Source organism: Gossypium hirsutum, chromosome A03 (assembly GCF_007990345.1).
Source record: "Gossypium hirsutum isolate 1008001.06 chromosome A03, Gossypium_hirsutum_v2.1, whole genome shotgun sequence".
NCBI lineage: Eukaryota > Viridiplantae > Streptophyta > Magnoliopsida > Malvales > Malvaceae > Gossypium > Gossypium hirsutum.
In genome coordinates this window covers 95,851,471-95,857,984 of record NC_053426.1, presented here as the reverse complement: position 1 = coordinate 95,857,984, position 6,514 = coordinate 95,851,471, and the positions used below count along the sequence as shown (strand labels likewise).

General features: G+C 33.0%; 1 non-coding gene across 1 annotated transcript; it reads left to right on the top strand.

Moving 5' to 3' along the window:
• Nucleotides 1-3,860: 3,860 nt before the first annotated feature.
• On the top strand, nt 3,861-3,966 carry LOC121225794 (small nucleolar RNA R71). Its single transcript, XR_005923698.1, has one exon. It is a non-coding gene; the product is annotated as a small nucleolar RNA R71 (small nucleolar RNA).
• Nucleotides 3,967-6,514: the final 2,548 nt, after the last annotated feature.

Sequence of the window (6,514 nt, the reverse complement as noted above, 5' to 3'; positions counted from 1 at the left end):
GTGAATTTAGTTTAATTATGAGTAATTAGTAAAAAAGATTAAATTGAATAAAGAGTGAAAGCATAATTATAGATTAAAAGAAATCATAAGGAACCAAATAGGTAATTAAGCCTATTTTATTACATGAGGCGGCAAATATGCATAAAAATCTTAGATTTTTATGACAATTAATTATAAAATATTAAATATATTATTACTATTATTATTAAATAAATTAAAATAAAGACATGATAAAGTAATACATGTGTAATTAAAGTATGTATATATTTGTAGTTTATAGATTTAATTTGCTTATTAATTAGTATAAGATATTTATTATTTATTATTAGTTATTAGTTATTATTAAATTAAAAGATATTTAATAATTAAATAATTAGTATAAGATTTTTGGGTAATAATAAATTATGATTTTGCCAAGTGTGTGGTAAAAATAAAATACAAGTGTATTACATTTATTTATTTACTTGAAAATTAAGTAAAAGATAATTGTTAATTAAATAATAATATTATGAGATTTTTATTGATAAATTAGTTAGATTGAGACAAGTGTATGGTGATGAATTAATGCAAGAGTACTAATAAAATACATACATTTGTAATACTTATAATTAATTAATATAATATAAAGTAAATGAAATAAAAAGAAATAAAAACAAAGCAAAAGAAAGGAAAGAAACAGAATAGAAGAGACGAAACAGGGGAGAAACAGGGGAGAAAGAAGAAAAAGAAGAAAAAAGGGAAAATAGGGTTTTTGAAGCTTGAAATTTAAATTGGTAAGTCAAATTAGCCCTTTTCTCTTAATTCTAATGTTCTAAAAGCTTTAAAACAAAGTTTTGATGGAATTAAGTTGATATTTTGTAAGTTCATAGGTTTTCAAGTATAGTTTATGTTGAACAAAAGAGATGAATTAGGGATTAACTTGAAGGAATTTTAAGTTAGAATTGAAAAAGGGATTAAATTGTAAAAGAAACTATAAGTTTTATGTTTTAGGGACTAAATTGAGGGAAATTCGAAATTAGCAAAATATGCTGAAATTTGATAGTTAAATTTTAGTTTGGATGAAATTTGAATAGAAATAGAGTGTGAATTGAATTAGGAAAGTAAGTGAATTTAGTTAGGATTAAATTGAGAATTAGGAAGAAATTGAATAGAAATTCAATTATTTATTATAATTATAATTAGTGCTGTAATTAATATTACAAATTATTATTATTTTCGTAGCTAACAAAGAACCCGAGGCATCGGCGTCAAAAGGAAAGGAGAAAGTTATCGAGGACTAAAACGGGAGAATAACGGTTTGTATTACTATAATTCAAATTATTTATTTTTAAATGTTAAATTTTAATTTATGTGTCTAGTAAATGAAATGTGAGGTAAGTATTAATATTAGTATTAGTATTATTATTAGTATTATTGTTATTATTATGAGTGGGAATTAAATTGAATAGTTGATGTGAAATAATATTTGAATTGTTTGTTGATTGAAAGCGGGAAATGAATTTGAATCGAATTGTGAATGGTATTAAATTGTATGGAAATGTATTGAGTTGTGAAAATGTGTGAAGTTGTGAAATAATTATTGATTGAAAGGTGGAAAAATGATTGAATTGAAAATGTGAAAAATTGTAATTGAATTGAGAATATATGTGATTTAAATACCCTATTAACTAGTCGGCTGAGTCGGATATAGTTGGCATGCCATAGGATTGGAAGAGTTCAGGGATACTTCGACCTCGAGTCGATGAGACACTGGGTGTCACTATATTTCTTCGGATAGATTCGATGAGGTACTGGGTACCAACTTTCTTCGGCTTTGCCGATGAGACACTGGGTGTCAACTATTGCTTCGAACTATCCGATGAGGCACTGGGTGCCATTCTGGTGTGTTTGGTTGGATCCGTGTATCCGCCAAAGTCCGAGTTTTGTTAATAGGGTAAATGATGAAATGATAAACCGAACGAGTTGGTCAAACGAGCTATTGAAATGATATGAAAAAGTTGAATTGTGAATTGAAATGTGAAATGAGATTGAGAAATGAACCTAAGGTTCGTGATTTATTCAAACTCAAATTGTGGATATACGATATTGGTTGATGATTTGCTATTGTTGAAATATTGAATTTAAATTGTATATACGATTTATGCATTACATGTACATTATTGTTATAATTTGAATTATGGTAATACCACTGAGTATGAATTACTCAGCGTACGGTTGTTTCCGTGCGCAGGTCGATAGAAGTCAAAGGTCCCGGTTCAGCATCCAGATTAATCCCGGCTTCGGCAAAACTTGGTGATGTATTTTTCCTTTGGTAAAGGTGGCATGTACATAGATTGTGTATAAAGGTTATTATGTTTTATTATACAATGGTTAAAAATGTTAGTATTAAAAGTTTATGGATTTTAATGAAAGAAGTCTATCTATTTTATCTAATTAGTACATTGTTAAATTTTAAATTGATATTGTGTAGATTGAGTTTGATTAGAAGTATTTAGAATAGAAAATGTGAATGTGAAATGAATTGGTTGAATTGGTGATATTTGGGAACTATATGGTTTTAATTTGCAGGGGGTTTTATGTAAAAATAAGCAGAAATGCTGCCGAAATTTTTATAAAAAAAAATGAAGTTATTTGGTAAACAAACTAATAAATTTTATGAATTATTTTAATATATTGGTTATCTATTTAAGAATTGTTGTAAATCGTTCGATACGTCTGGTAATGCCTCGTAATTCTGTTTCGGCGACGGTTCGGGGTTAAAGGGTGTTACAGAGTACCGGGTAGAGGTGCTGGTCATAGTGAGGCGAGGCAGCCAGCTCTAGTTTATGCTGCATGTCGCCGAGAGGATGAAGATGTTCTGGACGTCATTATGGGTATGTTCTTTATTTATAATGTACCTTATACTGCACTGATAGATATAGGATCCACTCACTCCTATATAGCTTGTACCGTATCTGAAAACTTGGGTATTCTAGTTGAGAGCACTACAAGTGAAGTCAGTGTACTGAGTCCGTTGGAGCAGTCAATAAGGGTTAACAAACTATTTAGAGATGTTCCTTTAGAGGTTCAAGGGGCTATCTTTCTGGCTGATTTGATGGAACTGCCTTTTGGAGAGTTTGATCTAATACTGGGAATGGGCTAGTTGGTTAAGCACCGAGTGAGCTTAAATTGTGCCACAAAAAGGGTTGTACTGAGAACAAAAAAGGACAGTGAGGTAGTCGTAATTGGAGAACGTCAAAATTACTTATTGAATGTGATTTCTGCACTAAGGGCAAAAAATTGGTTCATAAGGGATGTGAGGCATATTTGGCCTATATCAGTGTTTCAGATTCTAGGGATTCTTCGGTGAAGGATATCAGGACGGTTAAGGACTTTTCAGAAGTTTTTCTTGAAGAGCTACCGAGGTTACCTCCAAATAGAGAAGTGGAGTTTAGGATTAAGCTCTTTCCTGGTACAGCTCCGGTGTCCATCGCTCTCTATAGAATGGCACCAAATGAGCTCATGGAGCATAAGGTTCAGATTCGAGAGCTACTGGATCGTGGATTCATCCATCCTAGTGTGTCTCCGTGGGGAGCACCAGTTTTTTTATGAAAAAGAAAGATGGATCAATTTTCTTATTCAAGAGTTCTACCTGATTAGAGACTATGGTGACCGAATCGACGTTATAAACGCTGGCTGTTTTCGTTGGCTTTGTCCTCATGACTTGCCACTGATAATTATTCAGTGACATCTCTTCTATAAATTCATAAGTATCTTCAGGTGTCTTATTATTGATGGTTCCACCAGCGGCTGCGTCAACCATTTGTCGAGTTGAAGGATTCAGGCCATTATGAAACGTTTGAACCTGTAGCCAGAGTGGTAACCCATGGTGAGGGCATCTTCTCAAGAGGTCCTTGTATGTCTCCCATGCATCGTAGAGTGTTTCTAAATCCATCTGTACAAAAGAAGAGATATCATTATGTAATTTAACCATTTTAGCCGGCGAAAAATATTTTAGTAAAAACTTTTCGGTCATTTGTTCCCAAGTAGTGATTGACCCTTGTGGTAACGAATTCAACCACTGTTTAACTTTGTTTCTCAATGAAAAAGGGAATAACTGAAGGTGAATGGCGTCATCAGAAATGCCATTAATTTTAAATGTATCATATAGTTCCAAAGAGTTTGCCAAGTGAGCGTTCGAATCTTCGTCCTACAAACCATCAAACTGAACAAATTGTTGTATCATTTGAATTGTGTTAGGTTTCAGTTCAAAAGTATTTGCAGCTACAACAGGTCTAACTATGCTCGATTCAGTTCCTGTTAAAGAAGGTTTAGCATAATCAGACATAGTACGTGGAGCAGGATTCTGATTAGCAGCAATCGCAGGAGGTAGCGGATTTTCTTAGTTTTCAGCCATCTTCTCGGTTGTGGTTGAAGTATCGTCCACTTGCTCTTCCTCAGTGTATCTAAGCTTCGCATTATTTCTCTTAAGTTTCTACGAACTGTGCGATCAATCTTACTATCGAACAGTAATGGTCTTGACGGGTTTCTTCTAGTCATAAACTAAAAAAACCTGTCAGAAGAAAATAAATGAAGAATTAGAAAAGAAAATAAAAATTTAAATTGCTATAGAAGTAAAATGGCTAAAGTAATAAAAATCGAGTGTTCCTAATATCCTAGTTCCCCAAAAACGACTCCAAAAACTTGGTACATGATATTCGTGACAAGTTTTAAAGATTTATGAATGAATCGTTCTTGAGACTAACTTTTTTTTCACGATTAAGGCAAGTGTACCTATCGAACAGTAGTATAGTTTAGCAAGACTGGATTGTTGAACTTAAAGGAACCACGATAGTATTTACTTCCTTTTTATTATCTAGCCTAAAAATTAAGAGATTTGGTTATCTAAACTAATTACTAAACTAAGAATGCACAGAAAGAAAATTTGGGAAAACACTTTTGGGAAAATTTGATTGATTAAGACAATAACTAAGGAAAAATCCACCTAGACTTCACTTGTTATTTGATTCTGAATCAGACAATTTATTCATTTGACTTGATCCGTAGAAATCTCTAAGTTATATTATTATCTCTCTCGAGACTAATAACGTCTAACCCTAGGTTGAATAATTGAAATATCTTTCTAATTAACACCCTAGAATTGCATTAACTCAATCTATGGATTCCCTTATTAGGTTTCACCCTAATTCGGCAAAATCTTGTCACCCTATCTCTAGGCGCGCAATCAACTCCACTTAATTATGAAAATTTTACTCTTAGACAGGGTCTGTTCCTTCTCTGAATAAGAGCTTAGCTTGAATCAATATCCTGGAATATTAAAACAAGAATTAAGAACACATAATTAAGAACAAGTCAAATATTTATCATACAGTTTAGATAATAATAACAAGATCAGTCTTAGGTTTTATTCCTCTTAGGTATTTAGGGGGTTTAGTTCATACTTACGAAAGAAAACAACTCAAAAGCATAAAGATAACAAAATATAAGAAACCCAAAACTCTTAAAGGAACTTGAAGGGAGATATTCAGTCTTGATGATGAATTCAGCTTCTGAGATGGATCAATCGGCTTTCCTTGAGTAATTCCTTGCTTCCTACTCTGCTTCCCTCCTTCTAAGTGCCTCTTTAGGTGTTTAAATAGGCTTTAGAATGCTTAAGAGCCCTCAAAATTGGCTTTTTTCGAATAGGGTTATACTTGGGCTCGACAGGGACATGCCCGTGTGCAATTACTCTAGCTCGTGGTCAAGGCTGTTGAATAGGCACGGGTGTGTAGTCTACCTGTGTAAGTCATGCTTCTATCCTGCCAAAGAAACACGGCCATGTGACACACCCGTGTGAGGAAGTTCAAGCCGTGTTGATTTCCCATGTGGGTCCATTTTCTTCATTTTCAGCCCGTTTCTTGCTCTTTTTACTTTTCTATGCTCATCTAAGTATAAAACATGAAATTAAAGAATTAGGAGCATCTAATTCACCAAATCTAAGGAGAAATCATCCATAAATGTGTTAAGCATGGGATAAAAAACATGTATAAATTACGGTTTATCAGAAAACAAATGAATATTATTTTTTTGTGACAACTTAATTTTAAACGCTATCATGTGACATCGCCAGATTCGACCATAATATCTAGGCCGGGTTTGGGGTGTTATACAATAGCATTTGTAAACTTTAGGCCTGTAACACCCGTAACCCGTAACCGTCACCGGAATAGGTTAAGAGGCATTACTGGACTTGTAACTCAGTTTAAAATAATTATTTATCTGATAACACCTATTTTCTGTCTATATCATTCATTCACATTCAATATGTACTTAAAACAAGCATACAAAGCTTTAATCATGCATTTGGAACTAAATCATAACATATTAAAAATTTCAGAAACATAGAAAAATTTCCACTTTTTTAGTGCCACACACCCGTGTGAATAGGCCGTTTGCCTCACACTGCTAGTAGACACGCCTCTGTCTTAGTTTGTGTGAAAATGAGGCATACATACTGACTTGTGTCACACGACCG